At 39.6% G+C, this 19,281-nt stretch overlaps 1 protein-coding gene and 1 long non-coding RNA gene across 2 annotated transcripts in view; one reads left to right on the top strand and one right to left on the bottom strand.

Moving 5' to 3' along the window:
* LOC5575050 (pyridoxal phosphate phosphatase PHOSPHO2) overlaps positions 1-11,875 on the bottom strand; it is a 28,980-nt gene extending 17,105 nt beyond the window's left edge. The window contains exon 1 of the mRNA XM_021851730.1: positions 11,811-11,875. The gene's annotated coding sequence lies outside the window, so the exon portion shown is untranslated. The remainder of the gene's footprint in view (positions 1-11,810) is intronic.
* LOC110678617 lies at positions 1,528-2,354 on the top strand. Its single transcript, XR_002501781.1, has 3 exons — positions 1,528-1,734; positions 1,794-1,898; positions 1,958-2,354. It is a non-coding gene; the product is annotated as an uncharacterized LOC110678617 (long non-coding RNA).
* Positions 11,876-19,281: the final 7,406 nt, after the last annotated feature.

The following is a 19,281-nucleotide window of genomic DNA, read 5'->3' as shown; positions in this document are numbered from 1 at the left end:
ATAAGAACACTGAGCTGAGAAGCAGGCTTTGTCCCAGTGGGGACGTAACGCCAGAAAGAAGAAGAAGAACCTAAGGGTCATCCATAAATTACGTCACACAAAATATGGCCATTTTCAATCCCTCTTCTACACTCAGAGATAAAAATAGTCACAGAATTACTAAAGTTTATGCATTAATGACTATTTTCTATCTGCCTCTCTTTCATTTTCCTGTGAATTTTCATACTAACTGTCATTTCGACTGGGTTGAAGCTTAGCGATGCTTCAATCCAGGTGAATTGACAAATAGGAATAAAATTCCCAGCAGGATGAAAGAGAGGCAGATAGAAAATAGTCATAAATTACTAAAATTTAGTCCTTCTGTGACTACCCGTATTTTTGAGTGTACGTAGGGGAAGTGGTGGTAAAATGAACACGGGTGGTAAAATGAACACCGTGCCTTTTACCGAGAAAAAACAAATTTCGATTAATTTTTATCACGCACGGACGAGCAGAGTCTGCAGAGCATAAATCTGAGTGTTCGAGTTGATATGGAGGTCAGTTGAAGTGAAAACATCAACAAAAACTAAGATTTTAGAAAACCACGTTTGAAAATTAGAACTGACGTAACTTTTAGCTCGGAAGACTTGAAGTTTTTCAGTGATGTGAATATCGTTATGATATGATGTCAAATCTGATACCTTCAGATTTCTTTTTGAATAAGTTACAATCATTATTGGATGTATTTTTGGTGGCGCAGTGAAAATTTTCAGAAATATTTGTTTTGCTCACGTTTTTTGCATGGTGTTCGTTTTACCACCAACCGCTGTTCATTTTACCCACATAGTGCAGGTAAAATGAACATTTGCATCGCTTTTTGATAGCGATGAAAATATGTGAAAATTTAGCTATTTTAGTCTGAATCGATGTAGCTGCTATAGATTACATCCCTATTTTTGATGTTGTGCGGTTGAACTATACAAATTCCTCGTTTTTCTATCAGAAACAAGATGATTTCCTTAAGGTGTTCATTTTACCACCCCTTCCCCTAGGGATCGTAACCTTTCTATGAATCATTTCCCGAGAATGTGTCGTACTTTGTGGGGTCTTCTTCAAATTACGACATATGTTGTTTTCCAATAATTCTATATGGATTGTATAATATAAAATGTACATTGGCAATGTTATTATGAATCCGACAGAAATAAGGACAAACATTTTTTTTTAATATATTTTTTTCACAATTGAATAGTGCGCTGTGTTCATAAGCATCTTAAGAATGCAGCGCCATACATGTCATTATGACAGTTATGTCGGGAACGAGTCACACGTCGCGTGTCCCACACGCGCGTTCCGATTTCATTATGCTAAGTCAATTTTGTGCGCACAGATGTAGACTATTTTTTTGGGGCTGTGTACAAATCATGTGGTATTTTTTCCCTGTAAGGGACCGTCCATAAATGACGTACACGGTAAAAATCAAAAATACTGAATAGCTTAATGTTTAATATTTCATTGACATTTTTCATTTTTATCATTTGCTATGCTTATCAAATATGCACTAGATGAATATATGTTATACATTGAAATGAATATTAGGTGTTTATTTCCTCATGTGCATAAGTGTTGTGGTTTCCAATCTTTGGACTTGTCGAAATTGATTGAAATTTCCAGGCAGCAAGCAACGACACGTTCGCTGAAAGTTGTTGATCTGTAGTGAAGCCAAATACCGTACTGATGGAGTTGTGTTAAGAGGTAATTCAAACAATAAATAGTATTGAGCTCAATTAACTATGATATTATATATGTTTCAGGAAATTTCTTTGGAGCAGACGAGGACAGCAGGAAATTTGCTAGATTTCTACCTGATCAGCAAGAGGCGGGCGATTTTGTAATACTATACTGCTTTTCGGTAAAAGGTAGACCGGAATTTGTTCCAAATCAACGATAACATCACCGATTTATTTATTTATTACAGTGAACCACACGAGGAGGAATATGATCCGGGAATTCATCGCAGTGCAAGACGACAAGCGTCGTTGTAAGGAAAAAAAAGTTGGATGAAAAGAATATTGATTTCTGCGTGCTGCAAAAACAAAGCTGGCCCATAGATTCGCAGGGAACGGAATGTTGGAACCCAATGGATTACACAAGAACCCCGTCGATGTCGAATTTGGACCCGGGAGTCAGGATACTGTGGGAAATATTCCCGGCGTAGCACTCATGGCGACAATCAAGCGAAGAGCGTCCGGTATCCAATCCGCAGTTTATCTGCACATTTTCGTTGCAGTTCTAAATGAATGACAAAAGTAAGCAGTTGGCGAAAAACTCATCCCTTACCCCTTTTTTTAAATACAATTTTCTCTAAATATGAACGATAATTGTTTTTTTTTATTTTTTTTAACGAAAACTAAAATAATTAATAGTTTTAAGCAATTTATAGAATTAACTTTCATAATACATTGGACTATTATTAGCGAAATATGCATACGCTGCTATAAAAGTCGTTTATACTTGCGAGGCATATTTCATGAAAATTCATTGACAGGAGTGAATAGACCAAATATGATTTTAGTATGACTTTTACGCTATTTAGCATATAAATTTTTAACCGTGTAGCATTTTAGGGGGAGGAGGAAGTCTACGATTTTGCTACGAACCATGTATTAAGTATGGACAAATAGGCTACGAAGGGGGAGGGGGTGTCAAAAATTGGTCAAAAAATGCTACGTCTTTTATGGACGCTGCCTAAGTGGGCTTTCCCGATATTCCGCTTGTACATGAAACGTATGTATGCATGAAGTTACTTTTCAAAGAAAGAGACAGATGTGAAGACGGATATAGCATTAGACTGGCCCTTAAACAAAAAAGTTGTAAATCTCAACGAGGCACCCCCTGGATATGTGCCTTAGGGTAAGAAAAAAGGTCTCTCAAAATTTCAACTCATTTGGTTGCACTACCAGCTGGCGCATTTAATTCGAAGTTTGTATGGGATATTCGTTTCAAATATATTGAAAATTGACCCTTTGTCACTGTTTCGTTCTGTATACTAAATGATCGTGTTCAATTGGGCCCAGAATGACAAATACATTAGTTGATACCCTAATGAACATATTTGCAGAAGGTTGTATCTGGATTCAAGCTCATTTTCAATAACATTTCAGTTGTTGAAAGTTAGGCTTGAATCAGAACTTCCGTACAATCACATATATGCATTAGACCTGTTCATATTTGAAAACATGTCGGGAAATCTTCCGGTCAAGCAATATTCTGAATTCTCTTGCTAAGAACAAAGTCTGGTCAAATTTTCAGCTCATTTGATAATGATTTCAGTATGCTTCAAGTTAAAAATGTGTTTTTAGGCTTATTTTAAGGTTTGAAAAATCATAACTCAAAACTCATAAATCAAAACCACTTGCTTTTACCACCAATTGAAAGCTAATTCTATTCTGCTAAAGTTTATCGAACACCCCAATATGATTACATGAAGTTTAAATATTGTTTGATCGAGATTTGTTCTCCACAGTACCCATAAATCACGGTTTTCCAAATATGTATGGTGTATAAAACACACATTGACATTATTTTTTCAGGCCCTAGTCAACGGGCATCAAATAAAATAGATCTATGAATTTATTAACCATTAACAGATTACATGTTGCTTTAGGCAATAAATTACAAAAAATGCCCAAAGATCGAACAACCCATCCCAACCTGATGATAGTTCTATCATGTATGATACATGTACCGACGAATGAATGAATTGAACAAGTTAGCATTGCTTTTTCTTTCCGAGTGATGATTGTTATGATCGCATTTCACTGACTATTCAGAACGATTTGAAAACAATCATCATCATCGACTAGGAAAAAGCAGTGCTAACGTGTTCATTTTTTACATTCTTTGAAGCACATGGTGGTGTTTTTGGCTCACCCACAGCGGATTTACAGATGTGCTTCCTAATTACTTATTTTTTAAATTTATTTTCGTAAGATAAAAGGTAACTTTAATAGTGATTGGGTTTTTGATATGCATAGACATCATGTTCTAGAAATTTGAAATCCAAAATTTTCATACAGGTATGTTTTTTAGACAGAAAACTCCCCAAAAATAATGATTTTCAAGAACCTCGAAGCACAAATCTCAACCAAACTATGTTAAAACTTGCTCCAATCATAAATTCGTGTTCGACAAAAGTTCGTACAATTGAATAAACTACTATGCAGAGGTATTTCCGATAAGTTTTGGTGTTCCGTTCAGTAGTTATGAATTTTCAAAGCTTGAAAATAGCCCAAAAACACATAATTGACTTGAAGCACACCTAAATTTTCTCCGAATCAACTGAAATTTTGACCAGAAGTTCATTTCAACATGAAAAATCCAAATATTGGTTGACTGACGAATTTACAGACAATTTTGAAAATATGAATAGGTCTAATATGCATGCACCATGCGCAGCAGCTCGCCCAGCGTCATAGGTGGCTATGATGCGCCTAGTGGTGACCATCATGCTATGTTGAAGAAATACAGAGTAGTACCGTTTTGACTCATATTTCGAACACTTAAGGCCAACTTCAAAGTGACTTCAAATGCATCTGATTGGTATAAATGGGCAGATATTTGTGTAAATTTTAATTTCCTCGCAAAGCCCAACTGTTAGCTGTTGGGTGCACCGATAATAATGTTGATTTAATAAGTTTTAGTATTGTTTTTACGTTAAAGTATGGAACAACATTTTGATTCAAATGTCGAACACTGTCTCATATTCCGAACAACTTGATTCAAATTCCGAACAGCACGAATAAATCGTATTCAAATGAAAAATTTCGCAAATAAATTTACTTGAGCTTGTTCTTCTGGTCTGAAACTAGAGAATCATCACTACTCCTGCGGTATAAATTATATTGGAGACGTTAAAATTGAATTGCAATTGACTGCCATTTCCTTGTTATTTGGTGACATATTTCAGCGAAATATTTCAATCAAATCGCCATACAAAAACCGAGTGTTCGGAATATGAGTCTGTTCGGAATTTGAGACAAAACGGTATTTCAAATTAACTTCAGATAGTTGAAACACCAAATTTATTAATTTTAATCATGATAAAACCTTCCACAATATTGTTCGCTCTGGTATCAAGTAGTGTTTTTGACATTCTGGGTTCAATTGAACGCGATCAGCAATTTTCCCGAACCAAACAGGATATGTTGAGCTGTTTCCCATATGTTTGAGCAGGTAATCCCATATTAACTTCAATTGAAATGCGCCAGCTCATGGAACGATCAAATGAGCTGAAATTTTCAGGAAGTCTTCCTCTATCCCTAAGGAATAATTCTGGAGGGTGCCCCGTGGAATTATACAACTTTATTTTTCTCCCATACTGAGCTGGGCCAGTCTAATATAGCATGTTTTACTTGTCTGTTGTTATACGAAGAACAGTGCGCGGAATTAGGGCATTATGAAAAAAGACGTAGCCTAATTCCGCGCAATACTTTTTTGAATAATACTCAATAATTATGCTAATATTTGATGAGATTCCATAGAAGCACCATGAAACATATCTGTAGCAAGTAGTTCTATGGAATATTGCGTAAAAAATAAAACATTTTTGATAAAGAAATCGCGTTTGTTGTTGTCCTACAGTCTTAGCACGGACGCAAAGAAAATTATAAAAATGACGTCTACTCCGACGGGCCTTCACTGATTATTTTTTAATGCCGCGAAAAAATGCCTTATTTGCTTTTATTTGGTCGCCGTTAAGTCAGAGGGAATCAAGTACAAAACTTGAGAAAATTAGATTATTCTCGCATTAGATGCAAAATTACTTTACCCCCGTTACACTTTGATCAGATTTGAAGAATGCTGTAAACTGCGAGAGGTATGTAATAAATTTACTTTGGATGATGCAGTCAGAATGGACCAAGTGCTTATCACCATAACAGCGAAAATGATCAGCGCGCTTAGGAATGCGAGGAAATGAAAGACATTTCAGGAGATTTGTCAGATTTTTCGACATCGAATCATTCTTCTACTTATCCATCAATAGAAATTTATAAATATTACATGATTCGATGCATTTGATTTTGATTTTTAACCATTTACCATATTCGGATGGGTGGTCAGAAATTGCAACAAATTCTGTGGAGACAGAGCGGACCAAGTGTTGAAAAGAAATAAAATGATTGATTACTGCATTTTTGAGTCAATTTCAGAGTCCGATAGAAGTTTACGGTAGTTCTATGGTGTATGTATGGCATGTCCCACGATCCGCTTATTGGACCAGCATATTTTGGTCGGTACTCAAGATTTTCACTTAGTTCACTCTGACTGAACGCATATTTGAATATTTCTGGTCTTCAACGCCCTGACCCTGCAAAACCTTAATTTTCAAGCTATCGTAATGCCACTGATTTTGGTATTTACTATATGGGTTATTTAAGAATGTACGATACTGGTGTCGAAGGGTCTTGATAATCTGTTTATCTTAGATATATGCACCCAATTTGACCATGCAAGCATTAAATGATTGTTATTTTTCAAGAAATTGTTCAGTCAGAGTGAACCAGCTCACTGAACGGTGGTCTTTGGTTCAGTCAGAGTGGACTAAGTACGCATAGTCCATCAAAAAATCGTTCTATTAGAGGTATGGAATATGATTTTTCATGATTATCACTTCACATTATATTGTTTGAATGTAACATAAAGACGTGTAAATATAACCAAAATTTAAACGAGTTCACAAATTACAGAGCGTTAGACTTTAAACCCATTTTTCTCAAAATATCAAAAATGTCACTTGGTCCACTCTGACTTAACGCCGACCATTTGTGATTCAAACTTATGCTAAATCAAAGTAGCCTCGAATAGCATTACAAGTTGTGATAAAGTACGTCTTACTCAGGTGAGGTTCGGGCAACTAATGAACATTATTTATTCGAAAATAATTTATGGCTTACTATTAATACAATCTATAATTCAATGATTACTTAGTTTCTAACATTCCCCCTTAATCTTGAATTACAGAATTCCAAGGGTCTTCATTACTCCTTCAAGCTTCGCTACTGGAATCGCCTTGGAAAGAGCATCCGCGATTTGCTCACCTGTTCCAACGTGCTCAAGTCCGATGATATTCTGCGCCAATTTCTCTCGCACGAAATGGTGTCGGATATCAATATGCTTGCTGCGGGGTGAATATCCGACCTCCTTCTTCGCCAAAAGCACAGCGCTGAGATTATCGCAACGGATTTGAACAGCTTCGGAAATCCCTTGGAGCTCTTCACATAGTCCACGCCACCACAGGGCTTCTTGGGTCGCCGCTGAAACAGCCATATACTCCGCCTCCATTGTGGACAAAGCAACTGTGGCTTGCTTACGACAACTCCACGAAATCGCACCACCTGCTTGCTTGAAAACATAGCCAGTGATCGAACGACGAGTATCGGGATCGTTTCCCCAGTCCGCGTCACTGTAGCCGACGAATGCTTCTGCTGACTCATTCGAATACGTTAGTTTCCTCGACTTCGTATCTTTCAAATACCGCAGTATTCGTTTCGCTGCTGTTCAATGTGCCTTTCCTGGATTTTGATAGAACTGGCTTACCATGTTGACTGCGAAACTAATGTCCGGTCTAGTCGACTGCGCCAAGTACTGCAGACTTCCCACCAGCTCTCAGTATGGCACGCTCTCCATCAGCGTTCGTTCCTCATCGGTGTTTGGACACATCTCCTTCGTTAACTTCTGGTTTGGATCAGCAGGATTCGCCACGACATTGCAATTGGCAACATTGAATCGCTGCAGCAAATCGTTGATGTAGCTCTCTTGATCGAGCATCACTCGGCTATCGTCTCTGGTCACTCGCATTCCAAGAATTTTGCTGGCCAAACCGATGTCCTTCATTTGAAATTTGGCCATCAGGTCCTTCTTCAGCCTATCCACCCAACGCTGGTTGTTGGAAAGCACCAACATGTCATCCACGTATACGGCTACGATCAAAATTATACCACCTTCAACTTTGAAGTACACGCACGTATCGTATGATGATCGCTTCAGTCCTATCCGTTTCAACTCTGCGTCCAATTTTTGGTTCCACACTCTACTGGCTTGCTTGATGCTATAGAGTGCTTTACGCAGCCGACAAACTTTCCTGGATGAATTTGGATCGACGAATCCTTCCGGCTGTACCATGTAAATCGCTTCATCACCTAGATCTCCTTGCAAAAACGCCGTCACCAAAGACAAATTAAAGACCCCCATGTCCCTTGCAGTTGCCCAAAATTTTATGGCTCATAAGGTAATCTAGAATGCCGTGAAAAATGTACTGCGATCTGTCAAACTTGGGTACCTTTTGCACTACCGAGGGACCAAATGCAGTACTAGAAGTGGTACCCAATCTGAGCCCGAGTGGAGGTCCGTCACCGCATCAAGCTGATGGATTTGGAGGTTCATCTTGGCAGCCATCGACATTAGGTACCGGATGGTAGCATAACGAACTACAGGTGAAAACATTTCGTTGTAGTCGACGCCTTTAACCTGGGAAAAGCCCTTTATCACCAAACGAGCTTTGTATCGCTCCACAGTTCCATCCAGGTTTGTCTTCACCTTGTAGACCCACTTGCATTGTAAGGGTTTCCTCCCGCTCGGCAGGTCGACCAGATTCCAGGTTTCGTTCACCGCCAGGGCCTCGAATTCCGCCACCATCGCTTCCTTCCATCTGTCGCTGTCATGCCCGGTAATTGCCTCACGAAATGTCTGTGGTTCGATCCCTGTGTCAACATAATTTATCTGCTCGGGTTGGGAAACGCTATCAGGGAAAATATTACAGCTCATGATATAATCACGATACTTGCCTGGGGTAACGTGCTCCCTCGCACTGCGCCTTACCAAAATTGTGGGTCCTTTGATTGTGGAGGGAGCACGGAAGGTTGTTGCTCCTCATCGATAATCGAATCTGCATCGATAATCCATCGGATGCATCGTCAGCCTCCATTGGTTCCCTCTGGATAATCAACTCACTGTCTTCTGGCTCATCTATCGTGTTGTTGCGCTTCGATTGGCATTCATCAAGGAATATCACATCCCTGCTGACAAACACTTTCTTGCTCACTTTGTTGTACACCCTGTACGCCTTGGAGCCTTCGCTGTAGCCAACGAAAATACATGCTTCAGACTTCTTGTCCCATTTCTTCCGCTTCTCCTTCGGTACATGCACCATCACATTGGTTCCGAATATGCGAAGATGCGACACATCCGGCCGTTTGCCAGAAAACTTTTCCTCCGGGGTTACCGATAGTCCTTTTGTCGGCGAACGATTGACCACATACGATGCAACTGCGACTGCTTCTGCCCAAAAACTGTTATCCAGACAGCATACTCCTCGCTCTCTCGACCAACGTCCGATTCATCCTCTCTGCCAATCCATTTTGCTCCGGGTTGTAGGGAGCAGATGTCTCGTGCTGGATTCCTTCCTTTCGCAAAAAGTTTTGGAAATTTCGGTTGACATACTCTCTGCCATTGTCTGTCCGTATTCGCTTGATCCGTTCTCCAGTTTGGTTCTCCGCAAAAGCCTTATATTCTTGCAACGCCTCGAGCACTTCCGTTTTAGACTTCAGAAAATAAACGACGGTTTTTCGACTAGCGTCGTCGATGAAGGTCAGAAAGTAACGGCTGCCTCCAATCGACTTGGTTTCCATAGGGCCGCACAAGTCCGAGTGGATCAGTTCCAATATTCGGTCTTCTCGGTGCCCCTTCGCCTTGAACGGTTGACGACAATGCTTGCCTTGAATGCACGGTATGCATCTCTCCGAGGTTTCCACATCATATTCCAGTCCGGTTACCATCTCCTTTAATCGCTTCATTCCACCGGCGGACAGATGCCCCATACGCCGATGCCACATCTCGTACTTGTCGTCCTGAACCAAATTCGCAATGGGCTTCTTCACTTCGGATAGCTTGTAGAGGCCATTCACTTCAAGGCCAATCGCAACTACCTTGTTGTCGGGGTTGACAACTTTGCACTCCTCCTTCACAAACACCACCTTAAATCCCTTTTGGCATACCTTGCTTACGGAAAGTAGATTAATCGCCAAATCAGGGACGCAAAGAACATCGCTCATCGTGAGGTCCACTGTCGCTTCACCGCAATCTGCCTCCAGCTTCACCGATCCTTTTGCCACAACGGCCACCACTGCATTGTTGGCCACGTTGATCCTCGTCGACACATTCAACGGATTTTCCAGCATATTTTTGTTCCGGCACAAGTGTGCGGTTGCACCAGAATCAAAAGCCAATCGCTGTCGTTCCGCTCAGATGACTGCACTGCACGTGCAGCAAAGAATGCCGCATGCCCTTTTTGAGTATCACGCTTCTCTTTCTTCTTCTCGCTCGCTTCCTTCTGGCATTCCGACGCAAAGTGTCCCAGCTTCCTACAACGGAAGCACTTCACGCCAGACTTCTCGACTTGCTTCTTCGATGCGTTTTGCTTGCTGAAAAACGCATAATTGTTTTCGGACGCTTTTGAACCGCCCGTGACCTTCACCTCCTGCATGATCTTAGCCTTGACCATGTCCGCTGTCAGTGCCACTCCGGATGACTCCAGACCCAAAATCAATGGATCGTACTTCTTCGGCAAACCTTTCAGCAGCAAACTGCACATCCAAGTGTCGTCCACCTTGAAGCCGACTTCCGCCAGCTGGTTACACGTGAGCATAATTTCGTTCATGTACTCCTGTGGGGACTGGCAAATGACATCATCGTCCCTCTCGAATACCCGTCAACTTACGAAGAAGATCAATCCTGCGGGTAGAACCGCTGTCCTCGAACGTGTTCCGCAAGTTGTCCCACGCTTCTTTAGCAGTTTTCGCATTCTGCACCAGCCTGTAAATGCTCCGATCGATATTCAGGCAGATGGTTGCCAGAGCTTGTTCTGACAATTCCTCACTTACTTCCGGATCTCCTTCATTACGCTCCTTCACGGCACACCAGGTCCGCTCCTTGATGAGGACCATCTTGGTGCAAAACGCCCAGGAATTGTAATTTTCCGATCCACGAAGCACTTCTCTCGCTTGCAACGAAACCATACCTCTGGGTAATCTCGTTCCGCCAGCTTGCGCACCGGGACGTCTTCCATCTCCAACGACTTGATCTTGAGCACCTACGGCACCATCAGCGGCTTGATTGGACATCATTCTTCACGAAAGTCTTCAAAATTTTCAAGATTGAAAAAAAAAATTCCTCCGCCAAACAACGCCGTTCCTATGGAAACTTCTTCTTCTTTCTGGCGTTACGTCCCCACTGGGACAAAGCCTGCTTCTCAGCTTAGTGTTCTAATGAGCACTTCCACAGTTATTAACTGAGAGCTTACTATGCCAATGACCATTTTTGCATGTGTATATCGTGTGGCAGGTACGAAGATACTCTATGCCCTGGGAAGTCGAGAAAATTTCCAACCCGAAAAGATCCTCGACCGGTGGGATTCGAACCCACGACCCTCAGCTTGGTCTTGCTGATTAGCTGCGCGTTTACCGCTACGGCTATATGGGCCCCTAAACTATTCTGGGCCAATCCAGCTTTTTACGTTCGCATGCCATAAAATTTCAATCACCCCTTTCTGACTTCTCTTGCCAACACTATAATTGTTTTATGGCAGGATCAAAGCAAGCTTACTGGTATTGAAAATATTTTACGCTGATATCAAAACGTCAAAAGGATTCATTCTTGATTTTACAAATTGCTGCAATGATTTATTTGGAACGACTTTCCACGGATTTTTAGCGGTCTGTTTCTTCAGTGCAGAGTTTAGAGGACAAAGGTTTAGAAAGTGTTTGATTTCTCACCTGAACATGGATATTAAAGAGACGCTTATGTCGCAGTCATGTCGATTGCTGATCACTTTTGTTCGATGATGATGCTCTGCTGTTTTTTTTTTTAACTAAGCCTTACTGTGGGGAACACCTACACAATTCCCTCCCTCTCTTTCCCACAATGTTCCTATAATCAACCTTATTACTTCTCGCTTCTAAATGATGATTCCAATAATGAGCCTATGCATGCTATAAAACGTTTGACTTTTACTGTGCGCCCTGTTTTCAAGTTGCCTGTGAGAGAGAGCGAGACAGCACCAACACACGGCGCACAGTAAAAGTCATGAGAACAAAAGAATTTATGGCACGTACAGAGGCTCATGTTCTGATTGGGCCTAAATTTAAGATTTGTCATAGCATATCCAAGCATGTACTGGCATTCTGTGACGAACCACCTTTGAGTTCGGACGCGCTTTCATAGCGCTCTTGTAAATATTTTACAACTAGACTTCTGACCCCGAGCCCGCGCGCGTACCGGTCAGTCCGTATTTCAATTGTATATATTTATTTTCTACTTTTGACAACATAGCTCTGCGCGCTTCTCGTGCTTTGCCAGTAATTGCAATTAAACTTTTTTTTTTTTACCCTCGACGCGAGCGTAGCGAAGTAACTTTTTTTTACCCCCGTGTGTGTAGTGTGGTCATATATCAAACATGCCTTGCGGAGTGAAGTCTTGCAGCATCAACGACGACCACCTTCTATGGAGGTGTACTTATTGCGACAAAAAATACCACGCTGCCTGTATTGGAGTCCAAAGACATCGGGAACACATTATTACCGCGTTTATGGTACCAATGTGTGCCGACTGCCAGGACATCCTTATGAAGGAGGCCGACGTGCGGAAGCTGCTTCATCAACAAGAAAAACTTCTTGAAGCAGTGCGCTCACAAAACGACACAAATCAGCGTATTGCTGCTGACCTAAGTAAATTCAGCTTAGTGTCAGTATTATTTGAAAGCATTGAGCACCTGCTCAATGAAGTAAACGAATCGTTGGCTTTGTCCAACAAAAACAACGAAAGCATACGCAATGCACTCGACCAGCACATGGTGTCGTGTGACTCACGCGTGACTTCAGCAATCACCGACATCAACATATCGAATACAAAAATGTCACAAAAAATTAAAAACTTTTTTGACGATTCTGCATTGGCTATTGAAAGGCAGTCAATTCGGCAGCAGAAGTAGCAGTAAATGCAATCACGCCAACGAAGCCTCCAACCACTCCTGACCTACTTCCAATAATAATTGACGAGGTCAGAAATGAATTGGCCTCATTAGCCAAATCAGCTGCATTTGCAGCAATAGCAGAAGCATCAACGACGACGGAACAAAAACATGCAGAAATCCTATTCTTATCGAAGGAAATATTGGAGGAAGTTAAGTCTGTCTCATCTGCTGTCGAAACTATCGAGAGCAGCACTGGAAGAAACTTATCGCAAGCCGACAAAACATTAGCCGAAGAGTTAGCCGAAGACATTCTTTCATCGGTCATCCATAAATCCAACACCAAAACCCATAAACCAAGTCGGGCTCATCAACAAATTCAACATCAGCAGAAACCACAGCCGTCACCCAATAAACATGCAAATAATGTCATCAAAGAACTTTTCGCTGAACGTCGAGCAAAAATGTCCAGAATACGATCCGTCCAAACGACTGAATCTCAACCACCAAATAGTGGTTGGCGATTTATAAACAACGGGAAAAAACGACTTTGGCTCCAAGACTGGTCTAAGTATGATGCCACATACTCAAATAAAATTGCTGAAAAAGGATCAACACAGAATAAACATGAACGGGATTCCAACCTCAACAAGAAAAGCAACAACAACCAAATCAAACCATCAGACAAGCAGCTTCTAGCAACTGCTAAAGTGCAATTCGCGGGTCCGCCACCTAACACCGACCACCCAATCGCTGCTCTCACGGTTCCGAAATTAATCAATTTCAGAAAGGGTGAAACCATAAACCCCTACCGCGTTGAAAAGCAAACACAACCACAGAACAACACACAATTGCCAACAGTGCCAACAACAAATACTGCACCATCATCAACGTTAACTGAATCACCTGGCTCTGGTCACTCGATCCCTTGCGACCACCCATCGTCACCTTAACACAACAATCAGCTGAGGGTGATGGCCGCTTCCTAAAATCAAGACTGCGTGATCCCAACATCATGAAGATCGTCCGACTGTTTCTGGCATACATGAAGGACCAGCCTGCGAATATCTGCATTGATGGCAACACACCAACCAGCATTAGGATGGTCCTCGCGTCGGAAGGATTGCCAACGGATCCCGATCATCTTCTTCGAATTTTTTCTGACGTTCATCAGGAATATGGAGTTGGCCCAGCTGAAGCAGCAGCGGATCTGGAGGCGTATCGTCGGTACCTATCGAGCGAACGTACTAACCGACTTCAACAATTGCGGGAGAATTCGCACAAATTCTTCTCTCCCTATCCAGGACCGTCAAATTTTCGCAAGTAAGGACGCCCACTTCTACGGAAGAACACAGTATAATTTTATCAAACGACGTGCCTCCAAACACTTCTTTGCAATGTAGACAGAGTGTGACTGAAATCTTGATATTGCGGGGAAATTTAAAAATTTGGATTGCTTCGCGGAAATAACGCGCAGTGAGCAATCTCCGCGTAGAAGAAATAAACCACAGTAAGCAATACATTTTGAAGAACAATTTAAGTCATTGACAATTTGCAGCAAAACGGTATGTAAAGTGCGGAATGTTGTTGAACCAACATTTTTCAACGATGTTCTCTAAGAAATTCTAGCAAAATAAAACTTTCGATGGATTTTCGTACATGCTCGTATCTTATAAATTACGGTCCGCCCTGTATACGCCATGTGTAACAAGATTCGAGACCAACGTCGTGCGAAACCGCTCCTTACGTGAGGGATTTTGTTACTATTGCTTTTCAGAACAGTTCCCAATGGCCACTGCCTGTACATAATTTCCATCTACGCGGTATTAATTAACATCTCACATGTAGCTGTATTTACGATTACAACATTTTTATCGAAGACAGGCAAAAATGAGAGCTAAACATTCGATTGAGCTACATTAAGCCAATTGAGCTGAAGGGCGTAACGGTGCATTTCATTTAAAAGTTCTAAATTAGTGGGACCTGCAGTATTTGTCGGGCGAGGAACCGAGGAATTCTTTGAACTCCAATTAAGTTTTACATTTCACGGTGACAGCAGATGCAAACATAAACAGCTGTAATGATTTTCAAAGTCATCGGTGACTATGATGAATTTGAAGGAAAATTTTGGTGATCAACAGCTCTGGATTTTCCAGGATTCAAAATTTTTCTTGCAACGCGTAATATACTGTCAAAATTTCAATCGCATGAAAAGCCCAGCAAAAATGAAGGAAATTTATAAAAACATTTTAAGCTCATCCTTTTCGGTTATTCTGACAACTGAAACAAGCTGGGATGAAAGCGTAAAAAGCGAAGAAGTCTTTGGAAGCGGCTTCAACGTATTCAGAGGCGACCGGAATTTTTCAGAGTCCGGAAGAAAATCAGGTGGGGGAGTACTCGTTGCTCTTTCAACTGATTTTAATTCTGAAGTAATCAACACACAACATTTTAAAGAATTCGAACATGTCTGGGTAAAGTCACACATAGCAGGTGAAACACACTTGTTTGCCTCAGTGTATTTTCCACCTGACCATGCACATAAAGGCACGTATGAAAATTTCTTACAATGTGCCGAACGAATTTTATCACAACTCCCCCCAGAGGTTAAAGTTCACATCTATGGTGATTTTAACCAACGCAATGCTGATTTCATTCGGGACTCTGAAAACGAAAGTATTTTACTTCCAGTCGTTGGGGACAATGAAACATTGCAGTTTATTTTCGATAAAACCGCAAATTTAGGACTAAATCAAATTAATCATATTAAAAACAGACAAAACTGTTATTTGGATTTCTTATTGACAAACATTTACGAAGATTTCTGTGTAACTGAGTCATTGAATCCATTATGGAAAAATGAAGCGTTTCACACAGCAATCGAATATTCCCTATCCATCCATAAAAATGCAAGACCCAACGACTATGAATACGAGGAAGCCTTTGAATACAAATCAGTAGACTATGAAAAAATTAAATGTAGATTAAATAGTGTTAATTGGCAAGAAATAATCAGAAATGAAGGAAGTGTCGAAACTGCTGCATACATATTCAATGAAATTGTACTAGAAATCATAAAACAAGAAATTCCTTCCAAAAAAATACGACGAAACCTCAGTACAAAAAATCCAATATGGTATAACAACCACATAAAAAATCTGAAAAATCGGAAGCAAAAGGCAATTTATAAGAAACACCAGAAAGATGAAAACTTAGCAAAATATTTGGACATTTGCACTCAATTGAATCTTGCCATCAGTGATGCTTTTGAAGAATATAATTCAAAAACTGAACTTGAAATAAAGTCATGTCCAAAGAACTTCTTCAATTACGTAAAAACAAAACTAAAATCTGACAATTTTCCATCTGTTATGCACCTTGATGAAAATGTGGGCGACAACAAAGAAAAAATTTGCAATCTATATGCAAATTTTTTCCAAGAAATCTATACTACATTTTCAGAAGAAGACCGCGATCGCAATTATTTTGCGTTTTACCCGGAATTTTCTAGAGATATTGGTGTGAATCAAATCAATGTGCGGGAAATTTCAGACGCTCTAATGAATTTGGACGCTTCAAAAGGTCCCGGCCCTGACACGATTCCACCAATATTTATGAAAAATTTAGCAAAAGAACTTACAGCGCCATTGTTTTGGCTTTTTTATAAATCCCTTGAATCCGGAATCTTCCCAAAAATATGGAAAAGCTCCTTTTTAGTGCCTATCTTTAAATCTGGCCGAAAATCTGACATACGTAATTATCGTGGTATTGCCATTATCTCTTGTATTCCAAAACTTTTCGAGTCAATCGTCAACGAAAAACTATTTCTTCAAATCAAAAATAGAATTACTGACACACAACATGGCTTCTTTAAAGGTCGCTCGACCTCAACAAATTTACTTCAATTTTTTGACTATTCATTGAATGCAATGGACAATGGAAACCACGTAGAAGCTCTTTATACGGACTTTAGCAAGGCATTTGATCGCATAGACATACCAATGCTACTTTTCAAACTAAAAAAATTGGAATCGAGCCAAGACTGCTGAAATGGCTTGAATTGTATTTAACTGACCGCCAACAAATAATGAAATTCAAAGGAAACAAATCAAAACCAATTCAAGTCACTTCGGGTGTCCCTCAAGGCTCTCATTTGGGACCTCTTCTTTTTATTATGTATGTAAACGACATTTCCTTCATTTTTAATAAACTCAAAGTGTTAATATATGCTGATGACATGAAGCTCTATCTGGAAATAAGAAATGAAGAAGACATCAATGTATTCCGCAATGAAATAGAAATATTCTACATATGGTGCAAAAAAAGCATATTAGAACTGAATGTAAAAAAATGCAACCTAATATCATTTAGCAGAAAAAGAACAACACCGCGAATTTAAATTTCATTAGGAAATCAAAACGTAGAAAAATGTGAAAGAGTAAGGGACTTAGGAGTAATCTTAGACTCTAAGCTTTCTTTCGTAGACCACTACAATACAATAATTCACAAGGCTAATAACATGCTAGGGTTCATAAAACGCTTCTGCTACAACTTTCATGACCCATACACAATTAAAACTCTATATATTGCATATGTAAGATCAATCATGGAATACTGCAGCATTGTATGGTCTCCTTTCTCAATGACACACGAAGAAAGATTAGAATCTGTACAAAAACAATTTCTACTATATGCTCTTCGTAAATTAGGTTGGACATCATTTCCACTTCCACCCTACAAAGCGCGCTGCATGCTTATTGACATACAAACTTTGAAAGAGCGGCGTGAAATCGCAAGAGTTTCATTTGTAAATGATATCGTTTCGCAACGTATTGATTCTACAGAAATTTTATCAAAATTAAATTTCTACGCTCCTTCTAGGCAACTACGAAATCGTAACTTATTCTTGACAAATCATCATCGAACAAATTATGCCAAAAACGGGCCCCTAAATCAAATGATGGCCATTTACAATCAGCATTGCGAAACTATTGACTTTACCATATTATTATTATCTCGTTTATTTGGCAGGCTCAGGCGCCGATTGACTTTACCATGTCTCGGCAAAATCTAAAAACATACTTCAAATCCATTAGAAATCGCAACACATAAAATAAAACAAAATGAAATTAACATTACTTACACTACACTTTTTTTTTCAATATTTTTTATAAATTTCATAATTTTAGTATTAAGAAATAAAACAAAAATATGTATATGTAAAATGTACTAGTCTACGTCGTTTGACGAAATAAATAAATAAATAAATTATAAAATACGTTCATCATGACGCTTATACATTTTGTACATTTCAAAACGCATTTGCCTAGTATTTGTGAAATAATGGATAATTTGGTTTTGAATAGATTTTTGCTGACTCCTATTATACGCAGAATCCTTGAGAAGTTTACAAACGGCTATCTCAAATAAAAGACGAGCAGAATTGTGGACGGAACCGTATTGTCTTCGTTGCAAACCATTCAGTGTAGACCTCGGTGTAGACGCTTCAACTTGAATGAACAATGTTATTTAGTATTATTCCGAACATGCCTACAACTGTGAAGATTATTATTGTTGCTAATGCTGTATTTACTCGTTCCAAACTTTTAACATTGCTCCACATAGCTCTCCTCGGATTCCTAAAAAGAAATGCAGTTATTTAAAGAAAATGTTTAAATTCAGATATTGAAGCTCCCTAGCTATACGAGACAAATGTAAATAGTGAAAATTCTTGACAGTTCAATCAACAATCTCAAGCCACAGCCTACTAAGATCGAGCTATAAAACTTATAGGCAAGAAACATCAAATTCAATTCACCCCCTGCTAGCGCAAAAAGCTGGATAACCTGATAAAGTACGTCTTACTCAGGTGAGGTTCGGGCAACTAATGAACATTATTTATTTGAAAATAATTCATGGCTTACTATTAATACAATCTTTAATTCAATGATTACTTAGTTTCTAACAAGTTGCTGAAATATTAATGTGTATTTCCATATATAAATAATTTTGTATGAAATGCGCGGAATTAGGCACTGCGCTGAATCAGGGCACTTTACGGTATACGGTGAATCTATAGAAGAATTAGAGTTGACCGTGGCGTTCAATTTCAAATTACGTAATTGTCCAAGAGGGATAAGTCTAATTTTTCTGTTTATCTCTTTTTGGTTTTAATTTCTAAAATCCGAATTCAAAATTGATAAAAGACATAAATGAAATTTGAAATGCATCATTAGAACGAATATTTTTGCAGGAAACAATTCCATTTCATTAAGTGTTTT

The sequence above is a fragment of the Aedes aegypti genome, chromosome 3, assembly GCF_002204515.2.
Source record: "Aedes aegypti strain LVP_AGWG chromosome 3, AaegL5.0 Primary Assembly, whole genome shotgun sequence".
Taxonomy (NCBI): domain Eukaryota; kingdom Metazoa; phylum Arthropoda; class Insecta; order Diptera; family Culicidae; genus Aedes; species Aedes aegypti.
The sequence above is the reverse complement of the archived record's forward strand: the minus strand, read 5'-3'. Positions and strand labels throughout refer to the sequence as shown.